This window comes from Rattus norvegicus, chromosome 16, assembly GCF_036323735.1.
Source record: "Rattus norvegicus strain BN/NHsdMcwi chromosome 16, GRCr8, whole genome shotgun sequence".
Lineage (NCBI taxonomy): Eukaryota > Metazoa > Chordata > Mammalia > Rodentia > Muridae > Rattus > Rattus norvegicus.
In genome coordinates this window covers 30158924-30173197 of record NC_086034.1, presented here as the reverse complement: position 1 = coordinate 30173197, position 14274 = coordinate 30158924, and the positions used below count along the sequence as shown (strand labels likewise).

The 14274-nt window shown below is 38.2% G+C and overlaps 1 long non-coding RNA gene across 3 annotated transcripts in view; it reads left to right on the top strand.

The window, feature by feature from the left end:
• The window catches only part of LOC103693926 (uncharacterized), a 42964-nt gene extending 34233 nt beyond the window's left edge, over positions 1-8731 (top strand). For all 3 annotated transcript variants that reach the window (XR_010058375.1, XR_010058374.1, XR_010058376.1), the window contains exons 3-4: positions 7709-7789; positions 8180-8731. This is a non-coding gene — a long non-coding RNA (uncharacterized LOC103693926). The remainder of the gene's footprint in view (positions 1-7708; positions 7790-8179) is intronic.
• Positions 8732-14274: the final 5543 nt, after the last annotated feature.

Below are 14274 nucleotides of genomic sequence, written 5' to 3'. Positions count from 1 at the left end.
ACAGAAAATATTCCAAGTGTATTCTCTTCTATTTGGGGTATCCTCTTCCCTCTTTGACTCTAGCTATTGACTTCAGTGAGAATTTGAAAATCTACCCACAACAGCAAGAGGAATGGAAGACAACCAAGGCATATGTACTGCCCAGAGCATCCCAGTAGGATCTGAGGACAGTGTTAACTCAGCTTCTTATACTCACAATTTTTGAAAGTAGAGCCTATATGAGACTGTAGATCTGTTTTTGCTGTGACTGCTGTCACCTTTGTAGTGAGACTAAGCTGGGTAGCATGAATTTTCAGATGCCAGGAGGCTTGCTTCATTAGCTCTTGCATTGTTAAAACATTGGAAATGCCAGCAACCAAGGGATTGTTTCCAATGATCCATAAAATACAAGAAACATTTCTTTATTTTTTCTCATCTTCCATTTCTGAATATCCATCCTTTTGACATCTTTGATTTCTGGAACATTTTTTTTTATTTCTGCAAATCTTAGAAGTCTAAGATAGTACAAAATATTCAGGCTGGGCTTCTGCCAGCAGATTCTGCTGGCAGGGATGTTCTGCCTCCTGTGCTGTTTATGAAGTGTCATCATGCCCACTGTAGAGGGCACAGAGAATATATTGTCCTTATACTACTCCTTATTCCAATTGTACAAATAACAACAAGAAAGAATTTATTTGATATATTAATATTGACATTGTTTAGGAGAAAAACATGTACCCTCTTTTGACAATGTATGGCATTAAAATTAATATTGTATACATAGAAAATACAGAGTAATCAACTTCTACAGAGATAATCCTACTCATAGAGATCTTTATAAATGGTACATGAAATTCATATAAATTATTTTTCTTAAAAATGACTTCTATTTTATATCCAGGTACAATGTGTGCCTTTCACTCATTTGTTGCTTGTTAGTGGAAGATGCCCAATAAATATTTGTTGATGACAAGAATAATTTTTAGCATGTTCTGTGCCAAAGAAATCCCAACGAAGAGTGGCTGTTTCCCAAGTCCTTGTGTATCTGAGCTTCAGTTTTAAATAAGCAGTGGTTAGCTTTATTGAGGGGAGTAGACAGAGGTCACTGGAGGAGTCAGCCAGAATTTAGAAGTGGAATACTGTTGGCTCCCAGCCCTGTTTCTAGTAACTACCCCACCCTATTGTTCCCAGGAGAACAAATGTACACTTGAGAGCTGGGCAGGTGGCAGGGGCTGCAGCAATAAACAGCTCCTTTCCTACTGGGGAGCAGTGGACTAGCTTCATGGGTCCATGAGCATTTCTGTGGGGAAGTCATTATGTCCAGTTAAAACTGTAACTGAAAACATCCTTCTGGAGCAGCTTCTCAGTAACCCTACTCCTGTTCAGGCTGAAGTCTCTCACCACTGCTCTCCTCATCTCTTCAGCCATGTTCACACAGCTCAGGCAGCATGGGACAGCTAAAAATCACTCAGTGTAACTGTGTGCCCTGACAAATATCTGTGGGCTTAATCTGCCTACAAATTAATGCTGGGAAGAGGAAGCCAGTTGGGGTTCAGTAGGAGAATTTCCCTGTTTTTCATGTGTTTACTTCCTTTGCTCTCCCTAACAAACTCAATGGCTCTGGAATTCCAAACCATTAATTGGAATTAAGACGCAGCTCATTATCTTGAGCCAAAAGGTTATAATCAGGCCCTCTAACAATCAACCAACATCCTTTTGTTTACTGGAAACCCAACAGGAAAACACTACGTTGTACCTTAATGACTTGTAAAGTTATTTTCATAAAATGCTCGCTGAATTTTCCTAATTAATCAGAAGTCTTTGGCACAAAGAGTCAAACATTTGAGGCCTGACACAGAGGCTGGCAGCAAGCTTGTCAGCAGAAACTGTCTTTTGTGCAGTCCATGTGCTACCTGGCACGAAAAGGGCCTAGTAAATCTTGATGGCAATTGCAACACAATAGTTAATTAGCCTGTTCTTTGTCCTTAAGAACTTCTTTAGAGCCTTTCACACTCACGAATTGAAAAACTAGTTTCTCCACTTTTGTCAGCACACACACACTCAGAAAGAAAAAAAAAAGACAGAGTGAGGTTTTCCTTGTTTTCCAAAGGATATCCCTTATGCTGACAGGATTCCATGGCGTGAGCCCCACAGTACCAAGCCAAAGACCCAAGCTGGCCAAAGAAAACGCTGACCCTACTGGTCTTGAGTAGGTCAAGGAGTTCTATGGTGAATGGAGAGGGACGATGAGGACTGTGAAGTCAATCTCTTATTTATGTTAACCACTGATAATGCTGCCTGAGAGTAATAAGAGTCACAAAGGCCAGGAAGCTAAAAAGAAAAATTAACAGAAAAAAAACACTTAGACCATTTTTTGATTGTTTTGACAGCCATGACTGTAAACTTGATGGAAATTCTGCTTTTCAAAGAAGCATTTTTTTCATCAAATTAAGTGCATATATTTTATGATGATCTACATTTCAAAGAATTCAGTATTGGCTATTCTAAACTACAACGCAGTGAATTAAGAATCCTGAATTTATATCACATTTTTAATTGGAGGTTAAATGGACCCCTTAACTGGGCTGCATTAAGACTACCTTAGAAATGGTTTACAATTGACTGCTGCTAAAGGCACTTGAGTTAAAGAAAATGCCAGAGTAATTTAAAAATGGCTTTCCAGTAAAAAAAGAACCACTTCTTGGGCATTTCCGGTGAGGGCAGAGCTAAAGGAAAACATTTAAGCATGTTATGAAATAGTCAGGTTGGATGAGAAATAATTTCTGGGGGCGATTTAGTCATTGGAGTTAAGTCACCCAAGGTAAGTTTCTTCTGATGGTGAGAGTGTCTTCAAAAACACAACACAGTTCGTCTCTGCAAGACAGCATGGTGGGTGGAGGTAGATAATTGTAAAGTGTGATTTTTAGGGAGAATGTGAATGTTTCTGAGAAGAACTAAGGATTATATTACTGTAAAGTATGCTTAAAACGGCAAGGGATGGAATTTTATTCTAAGAGAAAAAACTCCATCACATAGCAGAGCACCACAGTAGCTTTTCTTACTCTGTACTAAATAAACAGCTTGGGGACATGTGCTGTTGCTACAGGCGCTACGAAACTGTTAGCTTAGATTTTGGCTCCTTCACTGCACTAACATAACAATCCATTAACTCATATTTGGAATCCCAAGCAGTTACATAACTTAACAACTTGCCAACATTACTAGTATGTCTTTTGTGAAGTGTGTGTGTGTGTGTGTGTGTGTGTGTGTGTGTGTGTTTTCATAAAGACTAGTGTTCAAATATCATACTAGAAAAGGTCTAAGAAGGTAAGGTTCGGTATTGAAATTGTCACCGGACCCTGTTTAGAATAATTTCATCAGTGAGAATAGTTTCCACTAATGAATAAAGACAGGTTTAACTGCTGTAGTAAATGTTACACTGATGCAGAAGATGTGATAGTCTTCTGAGGGACTTAAGCACCCAGAGCCATGCTGTTGTTTCTGTTCAACTGCTGAAAGCTAGTCACAAGCACATTACTCATTTCTCCACACATCTCTGAAGGGAGTGGCTGTGTGTGGCAGATACACTGAGACAGAATAGGATTAGCCAACTAAGTAGACAGAGAGGCCTAATCCCAACGGGACAGGAAGACAAAGCATCACAATATCACGCGGACCGATGAAAATCTTCATAGGCACGTGACTACAGAGTCTGTAGTAAAACAGAAAATGATCAAGGAAGGCCAGGGTTTTTGTTGTTTGTTTGTTTGTTTGTTTGTTTGTTTTGTTTGGGTTTTTTGTTCATGAAGATATCAAATACCATTGATAGGGGTAAGGAGAGATAAAGTACAAAGAGGTATTATAGGAGGAAACTGAGTTTATTAGTCAATGACTTAGTATTGATTTTAGACTTCAAAACTGCCAAAGCCTGACCAATGCAGATGCAGATGCTCTTAGTCAACCATCGGACTGCCACAGGGACCCCAATGGAGGAGTTAGGGGAAGGATTGAAGGAGCTGAAGGGGTTTGTAACCCCATAGGAAGAACAATAATATCAACCAACCAGACCCCCCCCCGAGCTCCCATACACTAAACCACCAACCAAACAGGACACATGGGGAACCCATGGCTAGCTGCACATGTAGCAGAGGATGGCCTTATCAATGGGAGGAGAGGCCCTTGGTCCTGTGAAGGCTCGATGCCCCAGTGTAAGAGAATGCCAAGGAGCATTCTCATAGAAGCATGGAGAGGAAGGATGTGTAGAGGGTTTATGAAGTGGAAACCAGGAAGGGGAAAACATTTGAAATGTAAATAAATAAAATAACCAATAAAATGTTTTAATTAAAAAAAGAAAATGTTGAACAAAAAGGAATTCGGAGACACTATATAAAAAAGAAGAAAAATTCAAACGTCACAAATCCCTCCCCCATCTATCTCTTTCCATTTTCCCCTCCCTCTGCAGGTGTTGAAGTTGCAATTTTCCAGCAGTACTGGGATTACAGGCATATGTTACCATATCTGGCTAAATCCTCTCTCTTCTACTCCCCAAAAAGTGTGTACACGCGCATGTGTTTGTGTGCATATGTGTATGTGTGTCTGTGTATGTACATGTGTGTGAGCATGTGTGTGTGCGTGCTTGCGTGTGTGTTGCACATGTGTGCATGAAAGCAATAGTACACTCAAGTGTATGTGTATGCATGTGTGTAAATGTATGTGTATGCATGTGAACGAATGTGTATGAGCATGTGCTTGTGTTCATGTATGAGTATGCATGTGTGGGAGTGTATGTGTATATGTGCATGTGCTTATATCTATGTGCATGTGAGTGTATTGCATGTGTGTATGTGTATGTGGTAGTTTGAACAGGAATGCGCCTGATAAACTTACGTATTTGAATGCTTGGTCACCAGGGTGTGACACCATTCTTAAAATAGGTATGGCCTTGTTGGAGGAAGTATGTCACTGTCACTTCCTGCTGCCTGAAGACCCAGATGTTAGAACATCTGCCTGAACACCATCATACTTTCAGCCATGATATAATGGACTAAACCTCTAAAACTATAAGACAACCTAAATGGTTTCCTTTATAATAGTTTCCATGGCTGTGGTGTCCCTTCACAGCAATAGAAACTCTAAGACAATGTATATGAGTATATGCATGTGTGCATGTGAGTGTGTATATGTGTGCGTGCAAATATAGATGTGCTTATGTGCGTTCATGTGAGTGTAAATGTGCATGTGTGTGCATGTGTATGACTGTGTCCATGTATTTATGTGTATGTATGTTTGAATATGTGTATCCATGTGTGTCTATGTGTGTATGTACACATACATGTGTGTGCCTATGTGTGTGTTCATGTTTCTCCTCCTGTTGAAAGTATTTGTGATGTGACTGCAAATAAAATTTGTACTTTAGCATGATTTTCATATGCACATATACATATGTGTCAATTATATGACTTGAAACATAGAACTCCTGAAATTTTCTCTTAGACATCTCATGCTGAATCAAGTTCAGGTAGTAAACAACTACAAAATGCCAATGTGTTCTAATAGCACAGCTTTGTTTCTTGTCTACTTTCACATGATCACTATATGAGTTGCTAATTCAGGGATTCCAAACAATGGCCAGACCTTTCCGGCTATGCTGCACTGAGCAGGAAGGGGGAAGCAGTGACTGGGTGCAAGAGTTCTTTGGCCTCCACTGAGACACGTCAGGAACCACACCATTCGTGTGCAATTCATCGAAGCAAGTCAACCATCTAAGACATAGGCTGCAAGAAGACCAAAAGTACATGGTAGCAATACATTCTACCTTAACTGTTGAAACTCTAAAACACATAAGCTTCATAAAGAACCAAGTTTAAGCTGTTTGTATTTCTAATGGGCTCATTGACTAAATCATAATATCAATTGGCTTTGCGTCTTCTTTTTAATGAATACTTCATTTAATGAATACATTTTCCTTTGATATTTCATCTTCCTTAAAATATATTAAAGGCTTTACATTGTTTAAAAGTTAAAGGAATGGCTAAACATAGCCTCATTCATATGGTCTGCAACTATATCTACAAGGAGGGAGATGGAGAGAGAAAGGGAGGGGAAAGGAGACAAGGAGAAATTCTCTTGTATCTACTTATGCTTAACATGATACCCTTCAGGTGCTATGCCATGCATTTCCTAAGGCATCTCCTAGTGTATATTCCAGGACAATTAATGATCTGTAACATGCTAGCATCCCATTAATATGACTATCTGTTTTTTTAAATATAGTTTCCTGTGAACGTTTGCTTCTAAAATAAAAGTACAGATGATTTGTTTCAGGGCTTCAACCACATGATTTGATTCACTGGACAATAATACACTGGACCAATTAACCTCTTTTGTTTTCCCAACTCTAAAATTTCTTCCAAACCATACACCAGAATTACCTCTTCAGTCTGTTCATTTCCCAATCTTTATTAAAAATATATATTTTAAAGTCTTAATTTTAACATTATTTGAGTTCCATGTGAGAACCTGAGAGCCAAGGGAATGAATTTATTGTTTTAGTAATGGACCTGACATCTGCTTGCCTATCCACTCACAGCCCTTCTGTTTTTCTTTCCTAACAGAACTTTCCCACAGTCATTCACATGCTTCAGTAGACACTAACCCCACCCTCTGCCCCAAGAGCAGGACTGACTGTTCTAAGCACGACCTTGCCAAGCACTGATTCAGGACTGAGTAGACTCTTCCATTCTGCAAATAAGACAAGAAAAATGCCTGGTTTCTAAGAAAGATTCGGACCCATGGGATGGACCCCCTGTGAAAAAGCATTCTTCTCTTTCTACCAAATATTTCTAAGTCCAGAAGTGACACCTGGTCCAGCTGCAGACAGCTTCCCAGACCTTCAGAGAAAGCTAAAATAAGGACTTCAAAATTAAGGGCTACTAGGAACTGGTTCTTGGTGGCCTTGGATGTCTTGAGTCAATCACCCTTGCCTGATCTCTTGAGGTTCTGTTATATAACAGTGCATTTCCTGACTTTAGTTAATCCTAAGAGGAACTCCTAGCTACTGCAGAAAAAGCCATCCTAACAACATAAAAGACAGAAAAGAAAGAATGTTCAGAGAGCTGTCCACTGATGGCAAGCTTCCCAAATCATCTACAGATTCCTAAAAGCAAGTCCATGTGTGCCTTGGCAAGTAAAATAGGAGGGAGACTAGCACTGACATTTATTTATCTTACAAAAGGCAGAAGAACAGGCACTGTGCATATTGTATAGTTGTTTCCTCTGGGCTGGATATGACCATTACCTTAGATCAGTGTAGCTATGAGGACTTCAATGAGACACACAGGAGATGAGGCAAGTCAACATTCTCTCATGGGTGAATCAATGTGATGGACACCACAAGGCTCACAGCTGATATGGGCCTCATGAGGTCCTTTGTCTTCATGAGACGCACAGGAACACTCTCCCCACACCAGGTTATATAAAACATGAACAGCTGACGTGGGAGGGAGTGTTCTTCAGTAGTAGAGCTACCTGAATGCCAAGCAAGAGAACCTTCAGTGGTAGGACCTGTCCTAAGTAACTCACGCATCAGGTCAGTGGGTTCCATAATTTGCCCAGGGGACCACTCACTGGTTGTATAACTACCCCAATCCACCCATGCTCCTGTAAATAACCTCCAAAGCTTCTTTAGTTCACCAATCAGCTGGAATTGTTTCTTTTTTTGTTGTTGTAGCCGTCATCTTCGTCGTCGTCGTCATCGTCGTCATCGTCGTTGTTATGTATCTTTCTAAGATATTGCAGTGTGTCTCTTCAGGTAAGAAAAATAACAATAATTATTCAATTGTTCAAGTATTAACTCAAAAAACTTAGTTCTAGTTCACACCATTGCAAGTTATATCTCAGATGTGCCTACAATTTATATCTGTTGTAAGCTAAAGCTTAGAATGAAGGTGCTAATAATGTTAGTTCAACTCTGAGAGGACAAATTAAGAATTAGTCACAGAACCAACTAAAGTGAAATGCAGTTAAATCGTTTCTGAAGAAAAGATACATGATGAACTTTTATGGCTAAAAGACAGAAATAATCATTAGATTTTTATCACTGTTTTTAAAGTCTATTTAAGTGTGTCATCACATTGGTGGTGGCAAAATTCACTGACATGTGCTGTGGTTTACACTTTACTTTCTGTTCTTTATATTACAGAAAGGAACAAATGAAAACAACCAGATAAAGTTAAATAATCAGTAGTCTGCAGTTTGGACAATCGAGCCCTTAGAATTATGCCTTATGTAGTCCTATGTACAATGACACTTCTGATGGCTAGTCATGCTTATCAACTTGGCTGCATCTGAAAGCATCTAAAATACAAACTGCTAGACACTCCTATGAGGATTCTTTTTTAAAAAAATCACATTATTTGAAGCAGAGAGATACACCCTAAATCTAGGCCATTCCTCCTGCCTAGATAAAAAGGACATGGAAGAAGGAAAGCTTGCCTCTGCCTGCTTATCCTCCCTCCCTCAGTCTAGTAAATTCTATTGCTGTGGCCAATATTAAATACAACTTCTTCAGGATTCCAAGATCCTCTCCAGGAATCCTCCTGGACCAGTATCTGATTGGAACATTGTAACTACTGAGACATCCAGCCTTGTGGACCGAAGAACTTCTGCACTCTCAGTCTTTCCTTCATCCATTATTTCACTACATGGACCACATACTGAGCCAATCTAATAAATGCCCTCTTAACAGATTGATCCTTTCAGTTCTAGGTTTTTTTTTTCAAAGAATCCTGAGTGATACCACTCTGAAATAGTGTACGCAGCATATAGGACAGCTATATATTTGATGCTGTAATATGTGACTGCAAGAGTACTATGAGAGAATAGAAATTTATTATCTTAGCCCTCTGAAAATCAGGTGTCCTTAACATCAAAGTGACAGCAGGGCTCTGTATTAATATATTCCCAGAGGGTTGGAGCCTCTAGGAATAAGTGGATTTGCTTTGTTTTCCCAGCTTCTAGAAATCTTCTATATTCCATGGCCGCGTAGCCCTACTATCCATAGTAAAATCGAGCCATGCCGTAGTTCTCTGATCCCACTTACGTGGTCCTATTTATTCCATATCTTTCTTCTACCTTTTCTGTATTTAATGATCTTTGTGATCATACTGCAAGGCTTAGATCAGCCAGAACTACCTCCATCCATGCCAGGTAGCAACCAATGCTATCAGAAACCTGCTTTCCATGTGGCTATGCATGACATTTCCACAGGTCCTGGTGACAAAAATATAGAAGCATTTCTCCACTGGTGTGAAGTCACAAAATACAGCCATCAGTAATGGTCAGGAAGCACTTTAATGGAAAGCCAATGGAATGAAGCCTGGTCCTTTGAAAAGAAACAAAACTAGCAAAACAAAACACCAAGAGAAAATGGAAATTAAAAATAAAGGACTAAAATGGAGGCATTACAACCAACACCACAGAAATGCACATGATTGATGATTCCTAGAAATTATTATCAGCTGTGTGCTAACAAATTTGATAGCTTATAATAAAAGAACACATTTCTGTACAAACACACTGTACAAAAAGTGATTGATGGAATGATTAAGACCTTAAGTATCAAAGAACTATTGGAGAACGGCTAAGAAACAGACAAATTCACTGCCAAGTTCTAGCAAACAAAAGAACTGATACTAACTTTCTCAAATTATTCAAAAACTTGAAAATAATGTAGTTTTTCCAAACACACTTTATAATGCTGGTGTTGCTTTGATGCTGAAGCCAGATCAGGGCATAGGAAAAAGAAAACTTACAAGCTAGCATTCTTGTAGAATATAGGTGCAAAGTCCTCAACAATATGCTAGCAAACAAAAGTCAAGAGCACACTAAGGAGATTATTCACCTCAATCATGTAAGCTAGATTCCTACCAAGAATGAAAAATGGGTTCATTAATGGAAATCAAAAATCATAATACAAAATAACAGCAGAAGGGATGAAAAACCAGGATTTCAATGGTTAAAGAAAAGAATTTGATAAAATATACCATGATTAAACCAACCAATAAATTATATATGGAAGGAATATCCTTCAACATAATAAATACCCCACATAATAAGTGATTAGGTGGGGTATAATAGGTGATATATCTATGTAAAATTTATGTGACTGTCTATAATTTAGGACAAGGATGCCTATGTTCAACACTTTTATTTAACATGAAACTTCTAGAAAATACAATCTAGCAGAAGAAAGGAAGGAAGGAAGGAAGGAAGGAAGGAAGGAAGGAAGGAAGGACATCCAATTAGAAAAGTGGAAGTCACTGTGTCCCTGTATGCTGATGATAGGGATCTTAGAAAGAGCTCCAGTAACCCTCTGTAAAGTATTACAGTTTGTAAACATATTTAGCAAAATTATGGGCTAAAAAACTGACAGAAATCAATAGCACTGTCATACACCAAATTTAACCTATAGACTTCATACAACACAATTCTCAAAATTCCTAATGTTCTCATAGAATTTGATAGGCCAATTCATAAATTTATATAAAAATCAAATGTTCAAGCAAATGCACAATTCAGAAAGAGAGGTCATGCCTCATGTTTACTCAAATAAAGATGAAAGCTGAAGTCATTTAGAAAGCGTGATGTTGAGTGAGATTGAACCAGTTCTCCGGGGCAATAGTTGATGATCCAGAATCATACTCATGCTTATTTGGGAATTTATTGTATGATATAGAGAATATAGTTGATAACCATGGAAAGGAAGGAAATTCCTGAAGCAAGAACAGGAGAATGATGAATAATAGAGGAAATAATAAAACTGTATCTCAGTCTTACACTACATGCGAAAATAATTTCAACAGAGATTAAAGATTTCATTGCAAAAATAAAACTTTTAGGGAAGAAATCATTATGACAATATCATATATTCCAAGATCAGTAATAACTTGCTTTCAAATAAGGCACAGAAATTATTGCCATGAAAGTAAAAATTGGTAACTTAAACATTAAAAATTAAAAATCCATATTTATCACTGACATCATAAATTCATGCTACAATATGTAACCAATACACATTATGCATAACACACAAGAGATTTGTACAAATCATTAAAACTACAGAAATAAAATACCTACATGCATTTTATGGAAAAAGGAAATTCTTTAAAGATTTATGGAAACCAATTGAATAGGAAAAGAACACAGCAGCATATTGTATATGATTTTGGATGGTGTACTGTTAGTGTTGGGCATATGGTTAGTGTTTGGAGGTTGGGTATAATATTAGTGATGGGTGCATGTTCAGGGAAGTATATAGATGGTTAGTGCTAGGTATATAGTTAGTGCTGTTGAGTATATGGTTAGTATTGAGTAGGTAGTTAGTGATGGGTATATAGTTAGTGTTGAATATATGGTTAGTGCTGGGTAGGTGGTTAGTGATAGGTATATAGTTAGTTGTATTACATAGGTAGTGGTGGGTATATAATTAGTGTTTAGTGTATGGTTAGTGGTGTATGTTTGGCTAATATTAGGTTCATGGTTAGTATTGTATATATGGTTAGTTTGGTTATGTGGGGGCTTTTTGTTTTGTTTTATTAATATGCCTTATAAAATGAATCTATATAAAAAACAATTCTCTGGAAACAAAAAAAATCACATAAGAGATGAAAAGAGAAATGAAAGGATAAGAAAAGAAGTGAAAGTTTTAAGAGCTAGTAAATAAATAAATTGCATAATCTAAATGAAGATGATAAAAAAACATTAAATTGCCCATACACCAGATTATCGTTAAAACTTTTTGTCAAATTTTAGGTAAAGAAACAAGGTGGCATTACTTATCTACATTATGATCCAAAATTCCAGAGATAATGTTATATAGTAAAAATTTATTGTTCCCATTGCTGATTATTTTATTCATTACATATTATGTCAATCACACATACTTTAAAATATGAATACATTTCATTCCATAAAGAAATGCAAGTTAACACAGTGCTTAAAAATGAAAACCTTAAAAACAGGCCCATTAATGCACACTGATCACTCTAAGTGGTACACATAAGAAGTCTTCATTGTACACTTTGGACTGACCTTATTGAAGTGATTATGAGTCAGAATGCTAGTAACTTGCTATAAAAATGGAGGCTAAGAATACTTTGAATAGTCAAATCAACCTATGACACAGGAAATGGGGTTTTCTCAGCAAGAAGTCTTACAACTCATAACATGAATCAGAGGAAAGACAAAGACACTGCGTTCTGAAAAACAAGTCTTCTGAGGATTTAGATGGGAAACGCGGTGACTGAAAAACACAATGCCAGTCATTATCTGCACACGTGTTGAGCAGATAATGCTTATATACTATCTGCCAGGCAACGGGGAGAAAACTGTCTACAGCATACCATCTGATGTTTATCCCAAGCTAGTGTGTTTGAAAACAGGACACATTGGAAACTGTTGAAATTGCAGAATTCAAAAACTATGGGTGATGTCTTGTATTCGTATTGCCAGGGACTAAAATAGGCTACGTAGGATAATGTTCTGAAATGAAGTAGTTTTTTTCTCCATGAGTCTAAAGTAAAATCAGAATGTGGGTGTAGCTCCCTGATACAGTGTTGGCCTGGCATGTCCAAGGCCCTGGATCTGATACCTAGATTTACACATTATTTTTCTTATTGGTGACAAAACACCCAATAGAATCAACTTCATGAGAAAGACTTTCTTGGGATCACCATTTGAGGTCCCTGAAGGGAAGTTATGGCCACAGCCATTTGAGGCAACTAATCACGTGGCATTTGCAGCCACAAAGCACAATGAGTGAATTACAGCATTCTATTTTCTTTCTCCCTTTTTATACAGTCCAGGATCCCAGCCTGTGGAATTCAGGGTGGGTCTTCCCACCCCAGTGAACCAACTCCCCAACCCCTTCACAGGCATGCTCAGAAATTTTTTTCTATTGTGATTCTCAACCCTGCTAAGTTGATAATCAATATAGATCATCACACACTGCAAAAATTAAAATAGAGAAGGTGAGAAACAAAATCAAAATATAATGTATGGGGGGAAAATGGAAAAGGGGGAAATGATAATAAAGCAAAAATAAATAAATCAATTAAAACTAAAGCAGAATTATCTGAGTGAGTGCTCTGGCCCCACAAAAACTAATGTTGTCTGACCATAAAACATAATATATCTTCCTCAGCAAAAGCAAGTGAGACAGTTGGCTCAAATCAGTTCTTTAAGGATATTGATGGGCAACAGGAGGAAGTGGGCAAGGTGTAGTGGCATACCTCTGAGCTCTGAGGGTTTGGAATTATAACTAGATCTCATGCAAGCTTCCCAGCCTCTGCCATTATTTTTAAGCATAGCCAAACAGAGTAAAGAAATCCAGATGTGAAAAGGTGGACTAGATATGTGCCAAGGATTAGAAGTTACTCCCCCTCCATTCCTCTTCCACTTCAATGATGCTTGCCCTCAGCTACAAATGCAACTATTTTAAAACTGTTTAATCGTTCATTAAACAAATATTCAAGAAACACCTAACTATGTGTCCAGAACTGTGGTAAGCATTAGAGACAGAGGGTCTGCCCTCAGGCACTACCATTTATTGTTGGAGGATATAAATATTTCTTTCTCTTGGGCAGTGTTTAACTGGAGGTGATGAAAGGCACATAGTTTCTGTCCTCCTGAAGTTAAATTTCAGAGAGGTAACTCTCAAATTATCCAGCACAGCACTTTAGGACACCTAAACGCAATGCAATGGAGCACCTGGTGCACAGTTACGTAACAACTGGTCTTCCCTCTCAGCTTGACCATCAGAGCAACTAGGCACTGCCTTCCTCTGCCATCTGTCCCTGGAATACAGGCCACAGAGAAGCAGGAACCCAGCAACTTGGAAAAAGAGGGGAAGGGGGAGATTTCATTTCCATTGAGAAGCCAAATTGTAACTTCTTGAGTTCTTTATATATTTTGGATCAGTTGGTTCAGTCTCCAAAGAAGCTGAGTGATTGGCTCAGCTTAAAACATCAATCAACCAAACAGGAGTGAATAAACGGCAATACAAAAGAATAAAAAAACCTAATTTGAGGAAAGCCACTCAACTAACTGATGAATCTTCTCTCCTGTCTGGGTCTTGCTTGGAGGCTTCTGACCCTCATTAAAAAGTAGGGTGTGCTTTCCTGTGGTTTCTATTCATCATCGTTTACTGGCTTCTGGCTTCTTTTTACAACCATTTCCCCAGATTGGGCGAGCTTGTCCAGGTTTCTTCTCCAAGAAAGAGCTCATCTTTGTACCTGT